At 34.1% G+C, this 27,110-nt stretch overlaps 1 protein-coding gene across 1 annotated transcript in view; it reads left to right on the top strand.

Annotated features, from left to right (window-relative positions):
• Nucleotides 1-27,110, top strand: part of Trpm (transient receptor potential cation channel, subfamily M) — a 610,587-nt gene that overhangs the window by 170,569 nt on the left and 412,908 nt on the right. The window lies entirely within an intron of this gene.

The following is a 27,110-nucleotide window of genomic DNA, read 5'->3' as shown; positions in this document are numbered from 1 at the left end:
TAACGGCAGTGTCTTAAGATTAGAACTTTGTATCACATTTTTACACAAAACAGTTCAACTGTGCAACGTTTGTCATACACTGATACGATACTCAGATACGCAACAAAAATGGACACTGCCGTTAAATAATGTTAATTGGGTCTAGGACGATTTGGCGCCGGGACAACTGGACGCCACGCAATTCGAAAATCAATAGACGCTAGGCCCTTATAGGTACTTCTAAAAAATATTTATTATTATTATTTATAATATATGATTTAATAGTCGGTGAGCATTTAAATATGCACACGTAAATAATGTTTTAATCGTGCATATGTTTAAGTTCTAACGAAAAAAGAGTTTTTTTATTTTTATATAAAGCCTTAGGCATGGTAATTCTTAATTCAAAATAAAAAAAAACATTTTAGAGTAAAATGAATTAAAACTACTAAGTAGAAAATAAAATAAAATTAAATTAGTAGATAAAACTGATTAAAATTCTTCGTCTACGTTCTGTTTACGTGTCTACGACAGTACGGCGTTCAATTGTCCTGGTGTCCAGTTGTCCCATTCCCTGTTAATTGTAATGTAATTGTAACTTTGTAATGTCAAGTTATTTTTAAATAGTTGTTGTTAACTCATCTTATCAAGTTACGTAGATTGTAGAAGGTCAATCAGAATACACAAAAAAAACAACCTGTTGATACAGCTGATTTCAATTTCTAGCCTGAAGGTCCAACTTACATATGTCCTATTGGAGGCATGTCCAACCCGTCGATCGCACTATCCAAAAAGCGTGTAGTTAAAAATAAATAAAAAAGATTTCAAGTTATACACAATTATATTTTTATAAAAATCGACGATTTTTAAAATAAATATAAAAAATATTAAAACTATGATTAGTCAAAAATCTCTCCAACAAAACATAGAAAACTTAATACACTAAATTATAATAATAAATATGATCATAAAATATTTGTAATAATACGATGGTGTCCTTTGACAAATTCACATTTTATAGCATTTTTTTTTCAATTATTGTAAGTTTATCTTTGCCTTAAAATAAAAAATATTTTTCTTTTTAATGTTTTCAGATACCTACATATTTTTTAATTAATACCTACCGTTGAAATTGTAAATTATCAATAAAAATCTCAAATTGCAAGCTTCGTATTTTTCCGCTAGCTGCATCTGGTGGATAAAGACATCGCCTGAAAGAAGCCAAAGGTCTTGTATACTGAATTTTAGGGATACAATGGTACGACCGCACTGCAAACATAAACATTCGAGTTCGTGAACTGACACATTTGGTGTCTTTGGTGGCTTACGTAATCTCGAGAGGCGCTTCACGTGGTTTTTACGTATTTTCCGGATGCCGTCAGACAGAGCGATTCTCCGTAACCTTCTAAGGATTTTGTCGCCGTGGCCGACCCTCGTTCACCTTGCAGGGGTAATACAAAACAAGTGGCACGACCTTATACATGCCCTTAACTCAGATCAGTAGAAAGTAACATGGTGCAGTAAGTATGCAATAGTATGCACTATAAGTAGTATAAATAGTATAAGTGTGCAGTAAGTATGAAAACAAGCCACAACAGATAACAGACCTTCAACCTACACACACTTCTCTCTAAGTTACGCAAAACAAAAACTAAACGAAGACACAATAGAGCTATGGAACCACAGATACACAACATCCGCCACAGGATCAATAACACAGAAATTTATCTCAAACATAAACTCTGCCATCACTCTTGCCAGGAACATACAAATATCACACATATACTAACAAGCCACGGAGCGGTGCGAGCTTATCTGAAAAGATTTAAATTGAGGGATGATGAATGTTGTCCATGTGACACATCTCAAACTGTGTGGCATATCATCAACGACTGCCCTATACTAGAAAGGGAGCGATGGACTCTCAGGACTCGATGTAGACAGCATAGTCATTAAATTGACCTCCAAAAGCCTTACGAAGTACTAAGCAATAGAACAACACAAGAACACTACACAAAATATTTAATCCTGGCCATAAAGAAAATTTAAGATATAAATGGAAGAACCTAATTAGCCCCACATCAATGCAACTAACCCACTCAACCACCTTGTACGAAAAACAAGGGCATGGTTATTAATAAAAAAAAAAGTATGCAATTACTTAGTACCCCACCCCTATGGGTAACATAATAGGTACTCTTGATCTCTATCACGTTGCACTACTCTCGATTATTGTTTTTCTTCTTCATTGCCTAATACTCTGTTATCTTCATTGTAAAATTATAATAATTAATATTAATGAAACATGATCATAAATTAAATGTTAAAACGTGTAATGCTTCCATCAGCCAACAGATGGCTTTGGTCGTGTTATGAATGTAATGACTGTGATATTTAAAAATGTAGTTTACGTAGTTTTTCATCTCAAACCTTGAATGTTGGTAGCAAAGTAGTCTATACAATTGTTCTTGATCGCATGCAACACGCGATCAAGTCAGCTCGTGACTAAGGGTCGGATTACACTGGGCAGGCTATTTTGTTTCAGGAATCTGTTAGATATTAATTTATGGTTTTATATGCAGGCACTGTTGAAGTCGCAGAATTTAACACGTTTGCAATTTTTTACGTCCTAATATTTACAGTATCCTGAGTGTGACTTTATACAACATATGGATTTGGAAATTACATTTTTTTAAATTTATTTATATATTAAAAATACATGTTTATACTGTCCGACAACAAGATATCGTCGATAACCGGAAGTCGCTGTAGTCGCTGTAGTCGCATATAGAAGACTTCTCAGTGACGTACCATCTGTCATGGCTGCAACGCGTACTTAAATTATCTATCGGCTCATTTTTTAGATGCGACTCATTTTCTTCTTCGCAATAAACCCAAATTATACTAATAATAATTTTAATATCACTCCTGATCGTTTTAGATATATTTGTAATATAAAAAGCAAAATATTACCTAAATTGATAGATCCGTACACCACGGAAGCGTAAACTTAAATAATAAATTTAGGGGCGTTCCTTATTATAAAACGGAAGTGCGATTAACAGCACAGGAGGGGCTTGTTAGTTCACAGTTTTAACACGTGGACAAGAAGTTATTCTTCTATAATACATAAATGTAATACATTAAGAAGTGTTGAGTATATATATCTACTCTTATAAAATAATAAAACTGGACTGAATTTGATTTAGCTTATTGACGTCATTTATATCGTAAAATTGGGGTGAACGCAACAGTATTATTAACATGATTATGAGCCTATTTCAATCCACTACTGGAGGAATATCTCCTCATGCAGTATTCTCGGTTCTTTGTTCTTCTAGTTCTGGCTCACTGTTACATTTAAATTTGTATTTAATGTTTGCACACTATTAAATTTAGAGTTACGGAAATATTCTTTATTCAAATCTAAGTCGAACATAATATATTGTTCGAGACAATAAAAGAATATCGATTTTTATAAAAATTTAAATGTGTGTAACTTGAAATCCTTTTAATTTATATGAAATTTTATTTGGGTAGGGTCCCAATATTGAAGGTCAATTTGATATAAATAAAAAGGAGTTCAAGTTATACACATTTATATTTTTTTTTTATAAAAATCGATGTTTTTTAAAATAAATATAAAAAATATTAAAACTATGAATTAGTCAAAAATCTATATGAGGAACAATTGAAAACTTAATAAAATAAATTTTAATAATAAATATGACCGTAAAATATAATGTAATAATAACGTAACTGTGGACATAAATATGTGACAAATTCAGATTTTTTTTACAATTGTAAGTTTATCTTTGACTTAAAATAAAAATATTTTTCATTTTAATGTTTTTAGATACTTACCTACATAGTTATAAATTAATACTGTTGAAATTGTAAATGATTATCAAAAAAATGTCTCAAAATGCAAGCTTCATATTTTCCCGCTAGGTGCCTCTGTTGCTATAAGCATCCCCCTTAACTAGCTTGAGTCATCAAACGCTCATTTTGGTAGTAGTTTCAGTGTTATGCATTGGAAATGATTAGACCACATGAGCAACGAAAGTTCCACTGTCGTTTCGATATATTATTATTTTGATGCAATCTATTTGTATTTTTAAGCTTGGATCAAGTATTTGGAATAATGTAAGTGCCCTAACCATAGGACCCACAAACATCAGGTCTAGGTCAATTAAATATTCATTATCGGCCTGCCACTAGGGGAAACGAATTTTACATTAGATTTATGTACCTCCAACACGTTAATGGCATATTTTCTGTTTCCTATTCAGCAACACTGATTTCCCTGAAGTCTGTGATATTGTATGACATTCATCACACGGTGACAATGCAATATGAAAATACGTTTTTATTTACTCTATAATACATAAAAATGTTTAATCCGCAACGTTTTTCTGTCACACTCAAGTTTTCTCATGAGACTTTAAATTCGGCTATCTTGCGGAGAAAATTAATACATTCTTAATAAACTATTTATTTTAATTAACATATTGACAATGTAACATTCCATATATTGAACATACATAACTTGAAAATACCTCAGATATATAGGTACCCACTAGAAAAAATCATATTCGAAAATTAACCACAGCTGCAGGTTAATGCACAGTTGGCGCGATACCGGTGATTATACGGGTTCCAATCCCGTCGAGCATCGTATTTTTTTCAAATATGTTTTTTTCTTGTGGGAAACTATCTGAGGTGTTTTCAAGTTATGTATGATTAATACATTCTTGCTAAATTTGGGGGCGGTCCGTTACTCTAAGCATAGGTCTCCATACAATCATATTCAAAAGACAAATTTCTCATTAAGGGTGTTGTTGATCTACTTTTCAAGATAATTGAGCTTAAACGTCGTACTATCGTCGTTCATTTTTCCCATTACGAATGGGTTGGGAGGAGGGGTTGTAGAGTCCTTAGTGTGGGGCAGAGTCCCACTAACTATAAATATAATATAAAAAAATAGCAATACTAATTTCTGTGACCAACTTTAGAAAGCAAGTAAGCTATAATACTTGGCTATTGTTTGTTATGACCAATTTCCGAAAAGATTTTTTAAAACATATTAGGTAGATTCATTAGCTAGAGACTTTGCGCCCACGTTGGCCGCGTGGCTTAAGCATCGGCCTACAGCGTTGTGGGTCCCAGGTTGAAATTCTGGGTCTGACAAGTGCACATATTGTTTTTCAATTTGTGTATGCATCAGAGTGTGGATCTAATAGGTTGAGCAAGAGCGAGCAGGTCGTAAAAACAAAATCTATTAATACAAACCTCCTCTTTGTGGAGGCACACATGATCCTATTAGGATCGGACATGGTTGAAGAAGCTCCTTCCACTATTTTCCACTATTACCACTGTATGACAGTATTTATTCAGCGGCTATTAGCAATAATTACTGTATCATCGGCATATTATAATATATTGTTAATATATTTCCCATTAGCTATGTAGCAATCATACCATGAGTAATAATCATAAATGAGTGACATACTTTAATATGTATGCTTTGCTGTCAAAACAAAACAATAGAGCGATAATATTTGTCAGCATTTCTTCAATTATAACTAGATCGGTAGCGTCAGTTTTAATTTAGTAATTGCGACAATATCTCTTGTAATATATGTATAAATTGGAAGAACAATTCATGAATCCTCACTCACTCATCGAGTTCGTCACTAGGCGTACTACTATTGTCACGAGTCCTTCACTCGATATAGTCAGCCGTCATTCCACTCGAATCAAGTCTCTCAGTTCATTAATATAATATAATCAATCTCTTGATCACTTCGATCTCACCAGTACATCATTACCCCCAATTATAATTTCACGCTGTCATATTTATTAAAGTATTATTGTATTAATTGCATTCTTGCAACGACAGATAAACTCTCCTCCAAACGTCCAGGCAACAATAACCTTCTATCTTATCCAACTCATCTACAGCCAAAACTATAATGCCGGCCTATTCATCTTATAACGGGTGTTTGAAACTAACTTATTAGCTCAAGTTAAACAGTAGAGGTGAAAGTATATACCCTTGCCGGACACCACGAAAAATTTCTATCTCCCCACTGATTTAAAATGACATTCAAATTAGTAAAAAAAATAATAAAATCGATGTTAAAAGATAAACATGGAATACAGAGTAAATACAAAAATAACATTTCATTTAGGTAACTTTTCATAACGTTCATTTAATCCACTTGGCCTTTTGTGCGCATTTCTTTGTATTGTATAAATATTATTTTATACGCTGGCATACATATGGGTGGGAACAAACGCAACCCATGTGCGAGCAAACATGTTGCACGTTGTTCGGCAACTTTGTTTTGTTGCCATTGTTAAAAAAAACAATAATAATTCATATTTTATTAGACTTTAACAAAATGGAAAACTGAAATTGGGGACGCGTTTGTTAGGTTAGTAAGCGTAAGTGTGTTTGTAATAAATAAGATAGTTATCATCATCATCTCTATCATTTTGGATCTATCACTGAATGAGTCTCTTGACTATTTCCACTCCTCCTGGTCATTAGTCTCGCATTGCCACGTATCTGCTTTTACTTCCCTTACTTATCTCATCGATCTAGGTCGCAGGCAGCCAAAAACCAGATTTGAAAGGCAATTAAAATGTAAGCTTTTTACGTACACTCTATGTGCCGTAAGTACGGAGTATTCTTGAGTATGGGTCCATTATCTGGAGTCCTTATGAGGTTTCCTATAAACTTGTTTTAGAGCGTGTTCAAAAAAAAATCTTTTACATCTTTATTTTAATGTATAGAATTATTTTCCTTTTAACAGTTTCTTAAACGAGTTTTTTACGACTACTTTTCTTCAAGGCATGCTCGCCTTCCATTCTATTGAAGCTCGTAGGTCACTTCTGTTCTTAAAGCATTTTTCCCTGCTCTCACTTGGTATAGTTTCCAATCCCGATATTCTGGAAACTTTCAATTTGTATGCACCCGTCAATAAGTTGTCCCAGCCATGACCTATTTTGGGTGAAAGCTGTTTCCTCATGTCAGGCTCACCAGGCACCAATAGCGAGGGCTGTGCGGCTGGTCAATGCACTCCCTAGAGATATTGATATTTTTAGCGATGCATTATGTATTTTGTTTTTAAAATTATATTTTAATGTTTAAAAGTTGTATTTTTTTTTTTGAATAATTGTTGTTTTTTTATTTTATTTCTTTTCTATAAAATTATTTTTTGCTTTGTTTTTTTTCTCTAATAAGTTGATTTACCTTTACTTTTTATTCTAAATGTCATGTTGTGAACATCTTGAAATAATAATTTGTTATGTGCTCAATGTGTCTTATTTAAATAAATAAATAAACATTTCAAAAGGTTCTAAAATCTTCCTTGCATACTCACAAAAATAGGTACAAGATTTTATTTTAGTAGTTTTGATAATGATCTCTTCTCTTCCAAATTTAAATAATTCAATTCAATTACTTAATAACCGTATACCTACATATTAAAAGCTTCCTAATTTTAAAAGCTATATTTAGAGCTTAGATTCGTTCTCACCGTGCGTACTCGTGACCCGAAACGGAAGCACGTTTGCTCAGTAGGGCGCTATCGATCTGCCATCCTCGCGACCACTAGGTCAGGCCTGCAGCTATAGCGTAAACTCACGCTACACATAACGATGTTACGTTAGGCATAGAGTTTCGGGTAATTCAGTCACGTCCCACGACTGCCAACTGCAGTCTGCGGCCACCTGTAGGTATTATATTGCGAGAGTTCGAATGGAAAGCTTTTAGCGTTCTACAATATGCTGTAACGTTACTTATAGGAGCTTTTACTTTTTTCTCCCAAAGAATTCATAAAATTTTGTCAATGCTAGCTGGTATTCCCCTTTCTGTAACTAATATTTGAATGAATATTTACCCGGAAGTGGTTTTTAATCTAAGCTGCGTGGAACAGTTCCGTCATCACATACCGGCTATTGAGAATGTCTCAGACGCAGATACCCACGACTGAGGTCGAGTTTACAGAGATTTTCTTGTAAAAGGAGCCCATTGAAGAGGAGCACGTTAAACTAACAAAAATTCGCCTTTTTAATATGAAGATTTCATAGAGCAACCACTTTCAAATAGGCCTAAAAGTTCCAAAGAGTTAACCATTAAGTTTTACTTACTTATTATTACTTTAATATAAAACAATAATAATATTATGTAAGAAATAATCCTTCTTATGAAAGTTACATTGTTTTTAGACTGTTTAGAGGTTTACAATTTAACAAAATTCACATTTTTCGATACGGAAAAACATTGAATTAAAAAAAAATACCTGCCAGTATGCATTAGTCAAAGCTATTATTAATAATAGTCAAAAAACTCCACGTACTTCTGGTCAAAAAAAGATTTGAAAACCCTTTATAGGTATACAGTATTTACGAAACCATATTATGTTTGAATGAAAATACATTTTTTATTCATCTAAAGTAGTGTATTGTGCCGTGTTTACGGCGTACTAATTCAAGACCAATGTCATTATTTTGTTCAGGTTATGTCAGGACTAGGGAATCCAATCTCGAGTCAAAATTCTGATCCCGGGATTCCGGGATTACAATTTGACAATCCCGGAATACCGAGTCTGGTCCCGGGATTGGCATTTTTATTTACAAATAACATTGATAAAATCGGTCAAAAATAAATCTAGTATAATTTATACTATTTAAGACATTTATTGTTAATATTGTATACGTTCAATCTTGGAAATACATTGGTTTAATATTGTAATATAAATAGTAATGTGAATTTAATATGAGATTGCTGTTTCTGATAGTATATACTTAATGAATGGGTTAGCGATATTTAAAATAGTGAATCATGGTGTACTTATGGCCTTTCCGCTCCATAAATCTAATTAGTCAATCAAATATGAAACTGCCGTAAAACGTATGAGATAATGGTGGAATTAGTTTGTTAATAGTGCGAAGCATTGTTTTTTCCAATCTTTCTCATTTTTATTAATTTATGTGAAAACATAAAATGAATCGGCAACTTACACATGTTTATAAATCAAACTTCATTCAAACTCAGCTTATTTCTAATGTAGTTATTTGTTATTAAAAGTTTTTTTTTCTGTTATATTTTCGTTTTAATTTTATTTTCCATAAAAATTGATAAAAAAATCAATCCAGAAAGTTTCGGGATTATGTTTATCAATCCCGGGATTCATAGGTATCGAAAATAGCTATGGATTCCGGGATTGGAATCCCTAGTCAGGACAATACAATTAATATTAGTTCTAATTCAAACAATTTAAAAGTCTCTGAATATTAATTGTTATAAAACTCATATGATTCGTTTAGGATCGAAAATGCTAGTAATTGAATCAGTTTATATAGAACTTGAACTAACTTTAGGGGGTTATTTATAGTGTAATACTGTAATTAATGGACCTGTAACAATTTGTTTCATCCCAATATTTCATTTAATTTGTGAGCTATCTTTACAGCTAATGTATGTATATTACAATGAAGTATCGAGGCTTTGCCAAAGTTTTGGGCGTTCAAAGTGCTTCGTTAGTAAGTTTTCGGTTTGTATATAAACACTTCTTAATAATGATTTTCGACATATAACCAATTTGAAACCATGTAATAATGTCATAACAGTTTAAATGGAAGCGTCTAATAACAAAAACCGAAAAGTCACACGTGTGATCAAAACTTAAAAAAAATCGTGTGATTGCGCTTTTAGCAGTGGACTGTAATTGGATGATGCTGGTGGATTACGGATCTAGGGGGGGGGTTAACAGGATCCCAGACACTGACCTTTTTATGTTGAGAGGGCTGCCGCGCGCTGGAGTCGGTTCGGTGTTCACGCATTGGTAAACGAACGGTTTCACTTGGTTTTGGGATTAATGATGATGAAAAGTTCAGGATGGATGATAGACGCGACGTTCGCTCAAACCGTATCAAATTTAACGGAACGACGGTCGAACAGATTTGTCAGAGTCATTCTATGGTTAACGACGGCTAAGCTATGACAAGCCTGCATGCGTCTGCTTTCTTGATGTCACTTGAGCTAACTAGGTTTCAAGATGTACCTACATTTTGGCATCAGCTTTTCCGAATTCTTGCTGAGCGTCGTGGTTCCGCGGACCCTGTTGGGAATCACTGCATTAGATGAAACTTGCGGCAGATAGATGAAGATGGGGACGTATCATGCGGCTTGTCGTGCCAATGATGATCATAATATGTGTGTATATCCTTCCTTTATGGCATGAATAATATTTATTCGATACAATAAATATTGTAGCGTTCAATGACAAGCTGTCGAGCTTTTCCAAGTTGAAACGAAAATCAATCACTTGATTTGATCTCCAATATTGAAATTTTAGCTTTTTATTGCCGTATTTTTGACACGTGAAACATACACTGTTGCTGGGCGTTATCTCTGCGTAGCATAGGGCTGTATGCATTTATGCTAAGTATTTTTACGCTTGCGATAAAGCTGCGAGAAAAAGCTCTCGTAAAAAATATTTTATTACCGAGGCCGGAGTGGTTTTTGTTGAATACCTTTTCCACGCGTGTAAGAAAGAAACTGGACTTATTTCAAATTTTTGAATTAACATTAAATTTTAATATAAATTACCACCATACGTTAATGGACCTCCTTTGACTTCTTTCCTTCTTTAGTAAGAACTTGCAGCACCGAATAGTTTCTTTTTTTATGTACTGGCATTAATGAAGGCATCTTTTTTATGATTTCACCGAGGCTTTGACTGCGCCTTGCTGTCATATCGCCTCTTCTCTTCTAGAAGGGGATCCGCCGATCAGTACCTCACTCCAATTCTGTTAAGAATAACTTTATAATTTTGCCAAGCTCTTGCGTCTTTTCGGCACCTTTCAATTCGTCGACATTGTCAAAGATATCCGCAATTCACAGCTGTATTCTGCGTCGTTCATATTTGGGGCATTGTACAGTTATATATTGTACAATGTCCTCCAAAACACAACATTCATCGAAGAGTTACGAATCGCTTCTTCTTGTGAAGACATCAAAGCTTTTACCCATTGCGTGTCCTGTTCTTAGCCTTAGTATTAGATTAAGCTCATTTCTCTTCAAATGAGACTCCACAAACTAGGGCACCGAGCATCGGGATGGTAGAATGGACATATTTCTTTCTTGTTTTCACTGTTTTAATACAATTTAAGTACATTGTACATATAGCTGTACAATGTCCTTTAAAACATTACATTCATCGCAGAGTTGCGAATCACTTCTTCCCATGAGGACATCAAATCTGTTACCCATTGTGTGACCTGTTATTAGCCTCAGTATTAGCTTAAGCTCATTTCTCTTCAAAGCATGAAGGCTTCTGATTATTATATAACGTCATTGTGATAGTATACACACAAACTGAATAAGTGACATGTTATAACATCGATTGAAATACATTTTAATTTAGTATCCCTCAGTAAACCTCAGTAAATCTCAATAGGTTGTGGTTTATCGTATATTGTCTGTGTGAAGGAAAATATTGATTAATTTTGAAAGCTTTTAAAAGCTTCGGCTGTTTGTTTTTCTATTATAAAATAGTAAAGGCTTTACAGAATGTATTTCTACGACGGGGAAATGCTGACTCATTGTTTCATTTCCGATTGTAAGGCGGATTTTCTACTCATTCTCATTATACTCGTTCTGTGCTTCATTTCAAAGGCATGGGAAATCTCTCACGGCTTAAATCCATTAATTATTTTTAATTACCTGGCTGAATGTATACAGGTTGACTTAAAATAGGGAACACTTTTTGATGCTCGTTATCTAATTGGAAATGGGGATGAAAACGAGAGTATGCGATGTAATTAACTACGACACAACCCATAATTTGAAATGGGCCGGACACATAGTTCGTAGACAGGGTCGCCTATGGCCACTGGTCAAAATGCGATAATCAACAATTGTAGCAAACAACAAGGAACCGAGGAGAGAAGAGAGAGGAATCCATCATTGGATTGAAGCAGGCTTATTTATTTGATTGTAAATATATGTGTAAATTAAGGGTTGTAGTGTTGTCTAGACAGCAGTTAGCGTAAGGTGGAGGTAGGCTGTTAAGATCCGCCATAAATAGTGCACATTAAAGTTTTTTATTCATACATATTTGTTTTTATTGAACTAAGCTACAATTTGCATAATATGATGTTATAGTGTTGGTTAGTTTTTAAAAATCAATTAAACCCTGCCTAACCGAACCATAATAGTTTTGATTTGTTTTGGGCGATACGACAAAATTGTGCACCTTTTTCATTCATACTTATTTTTTTTCGTTGAATTAAGAATACATATTATTACACATATTGTTTTTTTTAATTCATTAAGCCCTGCCTAAACCAAACCATAGTAGATAGAAAATATTATTCCATCTTCCATCTATAAAATATCAAAAATTATGTATGATTATTAATGGCCTATTTTTAGATATTTTATAGATAAACGATTATTTTTTTACTAATGTCTATTATGGTTTAGTTTTCGTAGTTTTTAATTGAATTTAAAAAAAAACTAACCAAAACCATCTGTAAATTGTAGACTTAGTTCAATGAAAAGAAATACGTACCTATGGCTGACAAAGTTTATTGTGCACTATATGTCGGATCTTAACAGCCTACCTCCACCCTTCGCTACTGGCGAGTGGCGAGCAGGCCGTGTTAGTGACAGCTGAAGACCAAGGGAAGTGAAGGAAAGTAATAGAAGAGGCCATGGTTGGATTTTTATGGTGTCGCCAATACGAGAAGAAAACCAAGGACTAAATTTTTTCTGTTAATTTTTATTTAAAAAAAAAACTCTTTAAGGATGGTTATACTCCTAAACCCTCCTAACGAAAACCAAATTATCATAAAAAATAGAAAAGCTCCTTTTAAACTTTAATCGTTAGCAGCTTATACATTATGCAATAAGTAAGTGCACGTTCCCAAAAAAATTATAGAATCAGTGACGTCCCGTGGGGGTAGGCAGATTGAGCGTCGCTTGGGGGCGGCAGTTACTTGAAGGGCGGCAAATCGAGGAGAATCATTAGGTATATATAGAAATAGGTACCCAAACTTAGTAAATAACGAAAATATCTTTCCATTACAAAAAATCATTGGAAATAAAATGTATTAATTATCAAAGAAGGTTTAACAGGACTGTAATTTTTTTTGTCGGGTTCGCGATGTCTAGTTTACTTCCGTTCTCCTTGGACAATGACACGCAGATTTGCTAATTATAATCGAATTATAGGAAGGTATATGCTTACTTAATTAATTTATCCAAATATTTTTTCCGGTCACTCGCGAGTATTGAAAGTTGTCAGGTTTATTTTAAAATGTATCTGAAACCGTGGACTCGCAATACTGTCTATTGAAGGAGTGATGGCATTTAAATTAGATTTAGTGGTACATATTATATTTTGTTAGTAATGAATCCATATAACACATTTCTTAGATATTGGAGTATGAAAGGATGATAAAAAATACTGTATAAAAAAGGGGCGGCATTTTGGCGCTGCCTAGGGGCGGCATTTTGTCCAAGGACGTCACTGTATAGAATTATCTGTCAAAATCTGTACACAAAACTCTGTATGTGATTCTATGATATACTTTTCTGTTTGATGGTTGAAAAAAAAGTGCAAAGCTCCGTACGTTTTTATGATTTTAAATAATTTCGCAATAAAAACATCTCTTTCGCGCAGTGGGTGCAAAAACATTTCAACCCTGCGCGTCTTCTGCTGTTGACGTTTTATTAAATGAATCTTAGTAATATTTTTATGGGGTTGCGGATATTAAAACTATATTAATAAATACTATTCTTCATATGTTTTATCCTCTAGCTGGTAATATAATAATTTTATAAGTAATAACTAAAAAGTTGGCATTCAAATATAACACTTGCTAAGGCTTCTCCCGATACAAAAGTGAAAAGTTTGGTCAGTTTTAGATGTCTGCTTCTAATAAGAATTTTTGATAATGAGCTAAATCTGTCAAGCGAGAGTCGATATATTATGATCAAACGAATTTCTACTGCTTCCTGCCGGCGAGAATCGAAAGTAAACTTAGAAAATATGATTCACTTGAAATTAGTATTAGGTAGGTAGTTGAAGTACATAACAATTAACAGTGGCGAAGTGTGGAGGTAGGCTGTTAAGATCCGACATAAATAATTCACATTAAACTTTGTCGGTCATTCGTATTTGTTTTTATTGAACTTGGGTTTATGGAATTGGCGTTTGTTAGTTTTTAAAAATCAATTAAATCTTACCTAAACCAAACCATAGCAGTTTTGGTATGTTATGGGCGATTTGACAAAATACACAGTGCACACTTTTTTATTCGAATTAAGAATACATATTATTACACAAATGTCGGTTATTTTTTTTTAAATTCATTAAGCCCTGCCTAAACCGAACCATGGCATAATTCTAGACAATTATTTTTGACTATCATCTATTATGGCTTAGTTTTCGCAGTGTTTAGTTGAATTTAAAAACCAACCACCTTCTGTAAATTGTAGACTTGGTTCAATGAAAACAAATACGTATGGCTGATAAAGTTTATCGTGGACCATGTCGGATCCAGCCTACCTCTACTCTTCGCCACTGCAATATATTCGCGAGACAAGACATCAGTGATAGGAGAAACCAATAGTTTCAGATTAAATTTAATAAACATGTAATGTTTCTATACGATGAGACTACGAAATAATTTGCAACTTAGTTTCAGCCAATATTGAGATTCTGAGAATGGTTCTAACTGCTTTTGTATTGTTTTCATAACAGACAAAAACGTCTAATGATAGTCAGTCCATATGGCACACGAAAAGTTACCGCATTTTTACTCTTTATATGCTACGGACTTGGTTGTTGCATACTTTCAAAGATATTCAGCTTATCACCACATAATATAAAGATTGTTTTATGACACATGTTTATCTGCACAGAACAGAATACATGTAATTTCGATATGCTATATACAAATACAGTAAATTTTGAAGCATGGTTTTGAATGTGTGAGTGTCCTACGAAAATGAACCACGCATTATAGATGTGCAATAGTGTGTGTAATACACCAATATTAAATGAGCGCCAATGCATAAACCGAGAGCTTTTTTTATGACGTATTCTTGACACGTGTTTACATTTATCCCGTAGTCTTCCTTACTCGAGTTCGGTTGCCTGCTTCTCCTTACCCGTTAGGTATTTCAGTTCCCATTATTTCTGACTTCCCTGTTTCTCTCACATGGTGATATTTATCAACTATAAAACGTATAGGGAAATGGAAATCGTAAAAGCGATTTCCACATGGTTGAAGCTGCTGCCAGGAACAATGGTTTTGTGCTCGTATGAATCGAAGTCCTTGGATTCTTCTGCCGCGATTTAATTACCTTAATTAATATTCTGTGATTTAATACACAAAAACCGATAGTCAATAATAACGCAGTTTGATAAGCATTTCATGTATGACCTACTAGTTTAAATTGTCGTAACTAGATAGGACACTCGTAGCATAATTGGTTAATGTACAGTTGGCGCGATACCGGTTCAAATCCCGTCGAGCATCGTATTTTTTTTAAATATTATTTTTTTCTAGTTATGTATGTTCGATATATGAAATGTTACATTTTGAAAATCTTGTGAATTATTCGTTGAATAAAAGAAACGGTTTATTATATAACTGTATTAACGGTGTCGTGAAAATTAAATTGACGCATTTAGGGTGAAGTCATTATAAAGTTTTCGCGTCTATCAGTGTTATTATCACTCGGCAGCTAGGTCCACAAAGGGTCAGCTGTTTTTGCAGCGCACAGGCTCGCGAGTTAGGCTCCAGGGGTGGGTGGAAGTAGCAAAGTGTCATTAAAAAGTATTCTGAGTTAATGAAGCAAGCGGGCGTCGACGGCGTCTACCTGCGAAGCCTTCGAAACAGGAGCAGTGAGAGCACAGCAGTCGTATTAATACTGAGAAGGTATTCAAGTTTTTCTACGCGAGGACTTTGTTTGGATATTGTTATAAATTATTATAATAATGGTACGGCATATTTTTTGTGCAAAACTTTGTACGTATTATTTGTATTCGGTATGGTAAGTAGGTGATTTCCAAAAAATAATTTTGGTACTGTTCGGTTAAAGCGGATACAGCGGAAAACGCATTTTGAAAATAGCCGATAAACTGGATTATTTGTTAGGTTAACCTAACCAAACCTAACCTAACCCAACCTAACCTAACCTAAACTAACCCAACCTAACAAATAATCCAGTTTATCGGCTATTTTCAAAATGCGTTTTCCGCTGTATCCGCTTTAACCGAACAGTAACATAATTTTGTCGAAACAAAAAATATTGCAGTGTGTAGTGTCGTATCCGGAAACTTGTACGTAAACAGTTCACCGCAAGACACTTATTCGTGCGCCGCAGTACGTGAAACATGAGTTCGTGTAACATTTAATCAAATGACGAGTTCTTCGTTGAACATTTCACCGTGGAGTATATTTGTACGTATGCTACAACATGTGGAGATGTCTTTACTAGGTTAGGTTAGGTTAGGGTAATTGTAACAGTATTATTTGCAAACTATCACCGCATTTTGTAAGATACGTACAAATGTATTCTAAGGTGAAATGTTCAACGAAGAACTCGTCATTTTGTAAAATGTTATACGAACTCATGTTTCACGTACTGCGGCGCACGAATAAGTGTCTCACTATGAATTGCATACGTACAACTTACATGTAACCGTGTAGTGTTACCAACTGACCATTCAGAAAAATAAGTCAGATAGGGTAAGTCGGTAAGAAAATAAATTAAAAACGATAAGATGACAACGCTGGCAGTATAACTATAACCGTATAGTATTTAAACATGTCGAATCTTCAATGTAGGCGAGACAGGTGGGTGAAAACAGGCCTCGATAACTCATTCGGGCGGCCACTTTATGAGCATAATGACTTTTTCCATTATATCTTGTAAACATTCAAAAATCATTTTTCTTCAATTTTTTTTAGAAGTCTTTTTTTCTCCGAATTTCGCTCAGCACTGCCCTCACCAACAAGCGCAGTTCTTTATTTTGTGAACAAGTAATCGGTTCAAGTATAAAGTTTTCCGCTGCAATTTTTGGTTACTTTATGGTTGCTGCATTATCCAGATGCATGTAAGTATATGTAAAATAAAAAATCGCTAGAATAACTTCCGTTAAAATAATATTGTCATTGCGATTACTATTTATCTTCGATATCGCAGTGATTAGATAATATTTGTTTAATAACTTTAGTATTTAATAACAAAAAAAGCATATTCTCTCAGCCGGCACAATTTTCATTTGACTAGCATCAAGTAGAGTAGTTTGCGTGCCAAAGTCCTTAAGAAACCTCGATAGTAAATGCGAGGTATCCATAAAGGCATCTAGAAAAAAAAAACTTTCCACCACACCACGCGTCGCTACTACCGATGAAACAATAGATAAATCGCACACATTTTTTACACAAATGTTTGTAAACAGTATTTATACAATATACATTTGATTCTGTACGGATGTATTTTGGCTTATGCAAGGCATAATGTTATTTTTAAATTAAAACGCACCACAGTTTAACAACTCCTGGCTATGAAAGATACCGTAGGTATACACCAACATACATTCCTAATTTATTTTACTATACCTGCTATGTTTTGTGATCCGCATTTTATGTGTTAAGATATTAAATTTTTAAGAGTTGTATATTACAAGATTTATACGTTCTCAAAAGAAATAATTAAGCTTTTTTGATAGTGCTAATTTGAGATAGGGTGGCAACATTATTTACGTCCGCTGTAAAATATACTTACGTCTTTCATTATTAAAAATCTGACTTTAATATTTATTTAAATTTATTTAAATCCTACATGTATCATGATTTAGTGCAGGGTTTCCCAAACCTTTTCTGCAATGGAACACTTCGCAAACCCGGAAATTTTAACGAAACACTTAGTTTATTTTGTAGGTTATTTATTAGCGTAATTAACCGTTCTGCCAATTTTGGCAGCTGTCGTTAAACTGACAAATGTTGTCAGCCGGTCAGTTCAATTTCAATTTTCAATTTAAATTTATTTTTAACATATTGTGGACATTACAAATTATAAGTTTAAGACGTTCACAACATTACATATAGAAACAAAGAAGTATACTTAAAACAGTAAGTGTTACATAAAAAAAGAGATACATAGTATGTTATTAAACAGTAGAAATAATATGTACATACAAAAATATTAATTAGATAGGTACAAGGAAGTACACCGGATGAGTTAAGCAGACCCTATTTTAAGAATTTATAAAACAACGTCCACATATACTCATCCTCACGTAGGTGGAATATATCAACACCCGAAGCAATTTCGTTGAACATAGTTATCGCCCTCCCAATTGGCATTACCAGTGGCAGGTTGGTTCGGCACCTTGGGAGAATAAACAACTGATGTTCTCTATTTCTAAGATAGTTATCAGGGACACACAGATCAACACTGCCCAGAATGGCAGAGTTCTCATTTATACCTCGTATAAGTCGAAAAAAATACGTAGCCAAATAAAGATTTCTTCTAAATTGTTAAAAGTTAAAAACAATATACCCCATCTTTCATGAAAATATGGTCCTCCGCCTGTACATCTCGAAGTGGGCCCCCAGGCTAGGATCTTCTACAGTTGCATATTCCAAATGGTGTTCGAGGTAAAATTAAAGGTATTTTTTAGCGATTTTTTTATTTTTAATACACCCACTTTTATGTTGATATGTACAGTTATGGACATGTCAAATATCGACAATAATCAAAAATTGTAGGTATGGAAAAACCACATATTATTAGATGTTACTGATGTTAGTACGCTTGAAGTGAAACAGCGCCGCAGGCGAGATATTTTTACTATTAGTGCATGTTTGTGATGTGTGTTTATCTCACTTGGCTGGTCGATCTCTCACGCCGGGCCCCTGTAAGCCCAGGCCCCCAGGCTAGAGGACTGTCAGCCCCCCTTGTGGGAGCCATGACCTATTTAGATACTTGACGTCATAAACATCAGTTGAGATTGATCATCACTCGCCTTTCAATGTGAAGTAGATTCTTTAATTATTTTAGTTTTACTTATGTTAGTTCTACTTAGTAGAAGATCTTTAAATGTGTTGATGTCAATGACATTATTAATGGACAATGCACTCAGTACAGTAGCTAGCAAGTAAATTCGTGCATAGCGATATTCGCACATGTATAGGTAGACGTCACGTGATAAAATTTCGCAATTTCCATTATGTGATATCACGCATCGGGAATTTATAGCAATATCACCTTTATTGTAATGGCGTTAGAACAGTGTTTCTAGTGTCAATGTTCATTTGAGCGAACCCGTTCGAACTGGACTATTTGGCAGACCTGACAAAAGGCATCGGGAATTTATAGCAATATCACCTTTATTGTAAATGGCGTTAGAACAGATTATGCCATTCGGCAGACCCGACAAAAAAGTGAGTGTCATTTATTTTGCCAGATGCTTCGTCCATATTAATGCCATTGGTTGAAGTGTATAAAACCTTTCAGGTTATTTCTTATCAGGTTCGGCGGAACATAGTTTGGTAAACCCTGATTTAGTGTATGAAACCATTCAAAGTACGCAGTTAGAATACATTGTATAGTATAGATTGTTTATTTTATGAACATTTAAAATTATCGTAAAATAACGACGTCTTCAAATTCATCACTGTCGTATGTAAATGAGATTTTCCAATACCTACTTTTTTATATATTTTTTAATTTCCTTTTTTATTATTTTCTATCTTCGACGAGTCAGTTAAGCTATTTTAAAAGTATACTTTATTTACGCTAGTTGATCTCTTTCAACAAATAACTATATTGCTGTGCGATTTTTATTTTATTTTAATAAATGCACGTTATATTATAGTTTTTATTATTACTATTACAACGATTTTCTTACCTCGTATTATTATTTGTCCGGTACAAATCTTGCGATCGATTTTTAACTAACTTCCCGACTAGCTAGACATTTGAAACTTTTAGAATATATCAGAACACGATGCCAATGCATTTTTTAATACTTTTAGCCATCTTTAAGTAGAATTGTATTCATTTTTAGTTAATTCTGTTTTGTATGAAAAGTTATTTCGATACCATTATTGGTTGCTAGGGGGTCCTAGCAACTAATTATTAATATATACGTGCATTTCTATGGAAATCAGTATGAAATGACATTTCATTATTCAGTATTTCTATCAAGTACTTACAATTTTTTTTGATCGCTTAAGCTAGTCAAGTCAAGTTTATATGATTCGACAGAAAATTTAAAAAAGTTGTATATAAAAAGCTTTTTATCTTGTAATTATTTATAAACACTTCCGGTTTAAGTATTTATTCAGAGTTCACTGATATTAATCAACAATAATAGAGAATACTTCAAACGGTAAACAGATTGACAAGATAAGATAAATCGCTCGACCAAATAACCAGATAAACTTGCCAAAGAATTAGTTCAGTTCAGGTAGGTATACTATTAGGTAGGTGGGCTATACCATACCCCATACACTACGTTTGAAAACAGGGTTTTGAGTATGTGAGTGTCCTACGAAAATAAAAGACACACTTTATAGATGTGCAATAGTGTGTTGCAACCTTCAAATACACCAATATTGAATGAGCGTACATGCATAAATCGAGAGTAGTTGTCAGTATTGGACGTATGACGTATTTTTGACTCATGTTTAAGTTTGTCCCATATTTTTGCACACACGAAATCTGTTGCCTGTTACTCCACACCCGTTATTTCAGTTCTTATTAATTCTGTGTTACCTGTTTCAATCACAAGTAAAAGAAGGTTTATACTATGTCTCCCTGTGTGGAATAGTCCGCAACATCTTGACTAAATAACAGAATGTTTAGTGCAGGGTTTCCCAAACTATGTTCCGTCGAACCTGAATAAGGGTTCCGCGACCATTTGGAAAGGTTTATACACTGCAACACATTTAAAGATCTTCTACTACGTAGAAGTAAAATAAGTAAAACTAAAATAATTAAAGAATCTACTTTATATTGAAAGGCGAGTGATGATCAATCTCCACTGATGTTTATGACGTCAAGTATCTAGATAGGTCTTGGCTCCCACAGGGGGGGGGGGGCTGACAGGCCTCTGGCCTGGGGACCTGGGCTTACGGGGGGAGGCCCGGCGTGAGAGATCGACCAGCCAAGTGAGATAAACACACATCACAAACATGCATTAATAGCAAAAAAATGTCGCCTGCGGCTCTGTTTCACTTCAAGCATACTAACATTTAATAATATGTGGTTTTGCCATGCTTACAATTTTTGATTATTGTCAATATTTGACATGTCCATAATTGTGCATATCAACATAAAAGTGGGTGTATTAAAAATACAAAAAATCGCTAAAAAATACACTTAATTTTACCTCCAACACCATTTGGAATATGCAACTGTAGATCTTCACATTGCCTTTCCTTTAACCATAGCGATAAGTAGAGGGCCCGCTTCGGGATGTCGGGGCCATGATCTAGGTACAGACGGAGGACCATCTTTTCTCATACCGTGCGTATGAAAAAGATGGGGTATATTGTTTTTAACTGACCGGCTGACAAGTCTTGTCAGTTTAACGACAGTTGCCAAAATTGGCAGAATGGTTAGTTGCGCTAATAAATAACCTACAAAATAAACTAAGTGTTCCGTTAAAATTTCCGGATTTGCGAAGTGTTCCATTGCAGAAGAAGTTTGGGAAACCCTGGTTTAGTGAATGAAATGACTACATAAATATGTTAACAAGTTGACCAAAAACCCTATAGGTACTGTATTGTTTATTACCCTGCATCATGTTAGTGCACAGATATTGTATGTTTTGAGAAAATCGAAGTTTAAAATTTGAGATGCATGAGAAATGGACATATTGTGTGTTTGAATGATACAGTATCTACTAAAATATCCTATTTGGACGTACAATATTTTTACAGCATAAAGATATGATGCAGACGAACATTTTGTGTATGTTAACTCAATTTCGACAAAAACTGGACATAACAATATCTGTGCACTAAACCAGTGATCCCCAACCTTTTTATCGCCGCGGACCGGTCAACGTTTGATAATTTTACCGCGGCCCGCTGAGTGGGGGACGTTTATTGTTTATATTTTAGATTGTTTTGATTTAATAATTTTATTTTTTGTATTTAAACATGCGTTCAAAATAAAAGACACTAACACCAAAAATTGAATATAAAGTGATTTAGCATTTTAACTCACTAGAACGCTAAATCAATGAGAACCCTGAGCTTGTTTCTTTGCAACGAGACGGTTCCATCTGGCGGTAATAGGAGACAATTGCCGGCCACAGACGGACAGTTCTCGTAACAGGTTGAACATGCCAGTTAATAACCATACAGTTATCTTTGGTAGATAATCTGCTGCGCCCATAGACGGACACTTTTCGACCTTTCAGATGTGTGCCATGTTCAAACTGCCAGCGACCCCCCACTCCCGTGTTTTTGTAAAACTGTTGGAATTTCAACTAGCCGAAAGTTCTCGAGTGACATTAGATGTCGGTAACGTAAAGTAGAATATACCGCGCGATACAACTACGGCTGGTGTTGCTTGTTATAAAATACAAATTCATTTATTATTAAAAATATAATAATATTATGTACGCGGAGATCGCAAATATTATATTTTATTTATTTTTACGAGAGTAAAACAAAGTAATAGTTATTTATGTAAACATATTATTTTATACAATATAATATAAATGTTAAAATTTTAGAGAGCATTATAAATATTAAGTTATTGTGAAAATATAGACTAATTTTATTTATTGTATGTAGTGAATATTACAAATTATTAATTTAAGACGTTCACAACATAAATTAATATACCTAATTGTGAATGACAATGTCGCTAAATCTAAATAAAATTTAAGTATATATTTTAATAATATCATAGTAATTAATGATTATACTGATGATTGATGTAAATATAATTTTGTGGCTTATTGTATATAAAATCAATACCTTTATAAATATTACCGTTTTCTTACTTAATTAATACTGTACATTAAAGGGAATAATTTATTCAAAAGAAAAGATTGTATTTTATATTTACACGAACGTGTATAATATTGTTTCGGTGAATCGATAAAATACACAATCCACTAGCGAAATCATGATTTATTTTACCAACGTCATAGGTGTGTATTTATGTCAATTTGTTTCTAATAAAAACAATTATAACCATAATAAATTCAAAGTTAAATTATTCGTGTATCATCGTTCAAGTATACCCTACCTAAAACTAATTTAAACAATACCCCTGTGTATTATCTCCGCGAACATAACCTCCATAGTTTTTGACACTTGCTCTGCCACGGACAATAACTGTACGTATATGGGCACGTCTGTTGACAGTTCGACAGATTTAAATGGGGTAGTTAAACTGATCTGTGGTGTGGCCACTAACGTACAGTTATTGAACAGTTATTGTCTGTGCCATGTTCAACCTGTTACGAGAACCGTCCGTCTGTGGCCGCCTAATGGCATCCGAAGTGTGTTGTGATCTTTTTCTTGCACAGACATGCTAGATTCGCCTGGTTCATGGAAAGTCGCACAAACCCGAGAGAAATACACCACAGTAAATAGAATGGAAATAATTTAATGTTCCTTGGGCGGCCCGGTACCATTTGATCCACGGACCGGGGTTGGGGACCACTGCACTAAACCATCGAGTGTTGCAGGAAATCATATTTCATACAGTGTAGAGACACGCATGGAGTGCAGAAGTTAACTATCAATTAATTATTATATTACTGCGTTTGGTATAATTTTAATGATTCCATGAGCGAATTCCAGATTCCTCGGAGGACAAACCGAGTAAAATTGTCCGCTCATGGATTTCGCAGTGCGGATAGTAATCAAGAGAATCTCGTGGTATTTGATTAGGTCGAATTCCGTCAACCAAAAAAGTCGAATGTCACTGCTGATAGACAGACAGACCAAATCAAAAATGCCACGGACTTTCCACTTAGGTATGTATTATACCTTATACCCATGACTGCTGAAATGCATGAAAGCTGACAGGGCTTTAGCCTGGGGGCCCGGGCTTAGGGGGGCCCTGGCGTGGTGGAGCGACCAGTTAAGTGAGCTATACATACAAAACAATTTTGATTTAATAGTAAAAAAAAAAATCGGTGTGTGTACTTGTGTACGCGCGTTAGAAGTTATACTTCTTTGGCGTAACAAAACAAAAACAAAACTTGTGATAAATTAGAGTCTTCGAGTGGCTCTTAATTATCTTGTTAAATTACACACTCAAGAAAAAGGACCGCTTATTGGAACGCCGTTGGTTTATTTCTATACACTTTAGCTTATATTACTAACTTATTTAATTATTTATCGTTGTTTTTATTTTAAGTAACAACTGCCACTATGACGGTTAATAGTTTGTTCACGTAAGGAATTGCAAATGGCCGACAGTAATAAATTCGCTGCCAAGGCAACGGAACAATTCTAAACTATAATATTATATTGTATAATCGTCACGATTGGAGTATCATACAGTGGCGTAATGGTAGTGCATTCGACTGATAACCGAACAATTGATGGTTCGAATCCAATCGAGTGCGTTTATTTTTGTCTGAAAAAATAAATTATGTGTTACATGTCACATGCCAAAAATATACTCTGATCTGATTTTCCAAACGCGCCTAAAGAAGTATTACCTCGAAAAATTCGCCTGCGGCGCAATTTCACTACAACCGTATTAACTTAACGCTTACGCTTTACGATCTACGCTTAAACGATCACAAAAATTTGTACTTGACATGTCATATTGATTTCCATAGTAACGCACGTATATATTTATAATTTAGTTGCTAGGACTCCAGACCCCTAGCAACCAATAATGGTGTCTAAATAACTTTTCATACAAAACAGAATTAACTGAAAATGAATTCAATTCTACATAAAGATGGCTAAAAGTATTAAAAAATGCATTAGCATCGTGTTCTGATATATTCTAAAAGTTTCAAATGTCTAGCTAGTCGGGAAGTTAGTTAAAAATCGATTGCAAGATTTGTACCGGACAAAGAACCACCGGACAAATAAGAATACGAGCTAAGAAAGACGTTGTGAAATACCAAAAATCGCTAAAATGCCCGTAATTTTACCTTGGGAATCCGTGGAATTTGATTTAGGAAATACTACCGCAGATCATCATACTGCCCTTAACCTTAGCGGTAGGTAGGGGGGCCCGCTTTAAGATGTGGGGGCATTGATTATACCTATAGACCATGCGTGTCACTGAATGTTGGCAGGAATGGACCTACGTCTGTGAGACGGTTAAACCATCCTCGTCACTAGAGGTGAGTTGGAAATACTGTCACCAGTTTGTGTACTCAAGTATCGGATGAAACTACCCATACTCAGTACGTGTGGCCCAATAAACCTGTTCTAAAAACTTGTGATGCTATCATCGTGAGTTGCTGGCTAGTTGGTAGACTTTCAATACTATTGACATTAAATGCGCGCGAGCGAGATAGCAATTCAACACAATTATATTTTAATTTATTAGTCTATGCATGCGAATGACATCATCTTATGTATGAAAAATTGGTCATAAATTTTCTGTAGCAGCATATTATTCCCTCGGAAATGTGGTGAGATGACTGAGGTGACACAGTTTACAATAAAAAAATCATTGTTATTCATTTTATGTTAACAAGAATATTATAACATAACATAAAAACAACTCATAAATTTAAAATGTGTTTAAAATTTTATAATAAATGGGACATTTCGAAAAGACCAGCTCAGTGTATTTTAGTGATTCTATTGAAGCCGATATTTCAAATGGATATAACATGGAGTTCAGTTTTAGTTTCAGTTTAGTATGAGACTTATGTCGCATACGCACGCCAAACGCTCTATATAGTATTTCAAATATTAAGTATAAGTATTTTGGAACAAGTTTTGATACTAAGTATTTTTTTGTACTGGTAGTAAGTATACTTAGTCTTCAAAATTAACCATTTTTCCCACCTCTACTACCTACAGTCATGTTGTCTCAACAAATAAGTTTTGTGATATTTGTTGTTTGATATCATCGGATGAATACTTGTTTAAAGTTCGCCGATGGTATCAAATCTTCAAAGCTCTCGGTCTATTAATTGTTTGCTCTCTTTTAACGTCTTAAACTCAAGAAATCAACTAACTCATTTCAATGAATACTGATTGGGCCTGAAAATCAAGAACAATTTATTTGAGCTTATGTCTAATTCAAGTACCACATTATGATGCAAATTGAGTAACAGATTTGATTGTTTTCACTTTTCGTTTATTTAAAATAGCACTAATTTTAATTTTAATTAAATATCTTTCCGAAATTCCCGCTTTCAAAGAGGTTACGTCAACACGGCTAATTAAATGTTCGCGGCGGAAACAAACATACAAAATATGATTTAGAGTACTAAGCCCACAGAACAAAGGCAAATATCAAAAAGTTGTAAGTATTTTTCGTGTACCTATGTTATAAGTCGTCAGTCATCGGAGTCAGTGCTTCTCAAGCCTTTCCCTTTAAATAAAAAGGATCGAACTGAATAATAATTTCTATTAAAAAAATATATATATATTTATGAACGTAAGTAAGAGTATTAATAATATGTATATAATTGAACAGCATAATATAGACGATTACATACAAAATCATAAGAAATCACACCAAGTTAGCTAAATATTTAATAACGTATTTTTAGAACAATATTTTTTATAAAAACAACGTCTATCTTAACTCACTTATACCCCAGTAGAATGTATGTATATATTCTGTGGCTGTTATCGGATTCCTGTAACCCAGATCTCATTTACAATATTATTTATTTAATATTCTTTTTTACGTACAATCAGTCAGTACCGATATATAATATAATTTCATAATAATTTCAATATATTATTGCATAGTAGCGCCGGTCAATAAAAACGAAGTCAGAATCGATTGGACATCTCACTCGATTATAAGTTTCTGTTAATAAAGACACATCGCACCGAATTACCGTTATATTTATTATATTGCGTAAATTGTACCCTTGTTATTTGAAACAGTTATTAAATAA

This window comes from Rhyacophila brunnea, unplaced genomic scaffold (genome assembly GCF_057557595.1).
Source record: "Rhyacophila brunnea isolate RB1 unplaced genomic scaffold, BYU_Rbru_1.0 scaffold_16, whole genome shotgun sequence".
Classification (NCBI taxonomy): Eukaryota; Metazoa; Arthropoda; class Insecta; order Trichoptera; family Rhyacophilidae; genus Rhyacophila; species Rhyacophila brunnea.
Note: the sequence above shows the minus strand (reverse complement) of the source record. Positions and strands in the feature narration are given on the sequence as shown.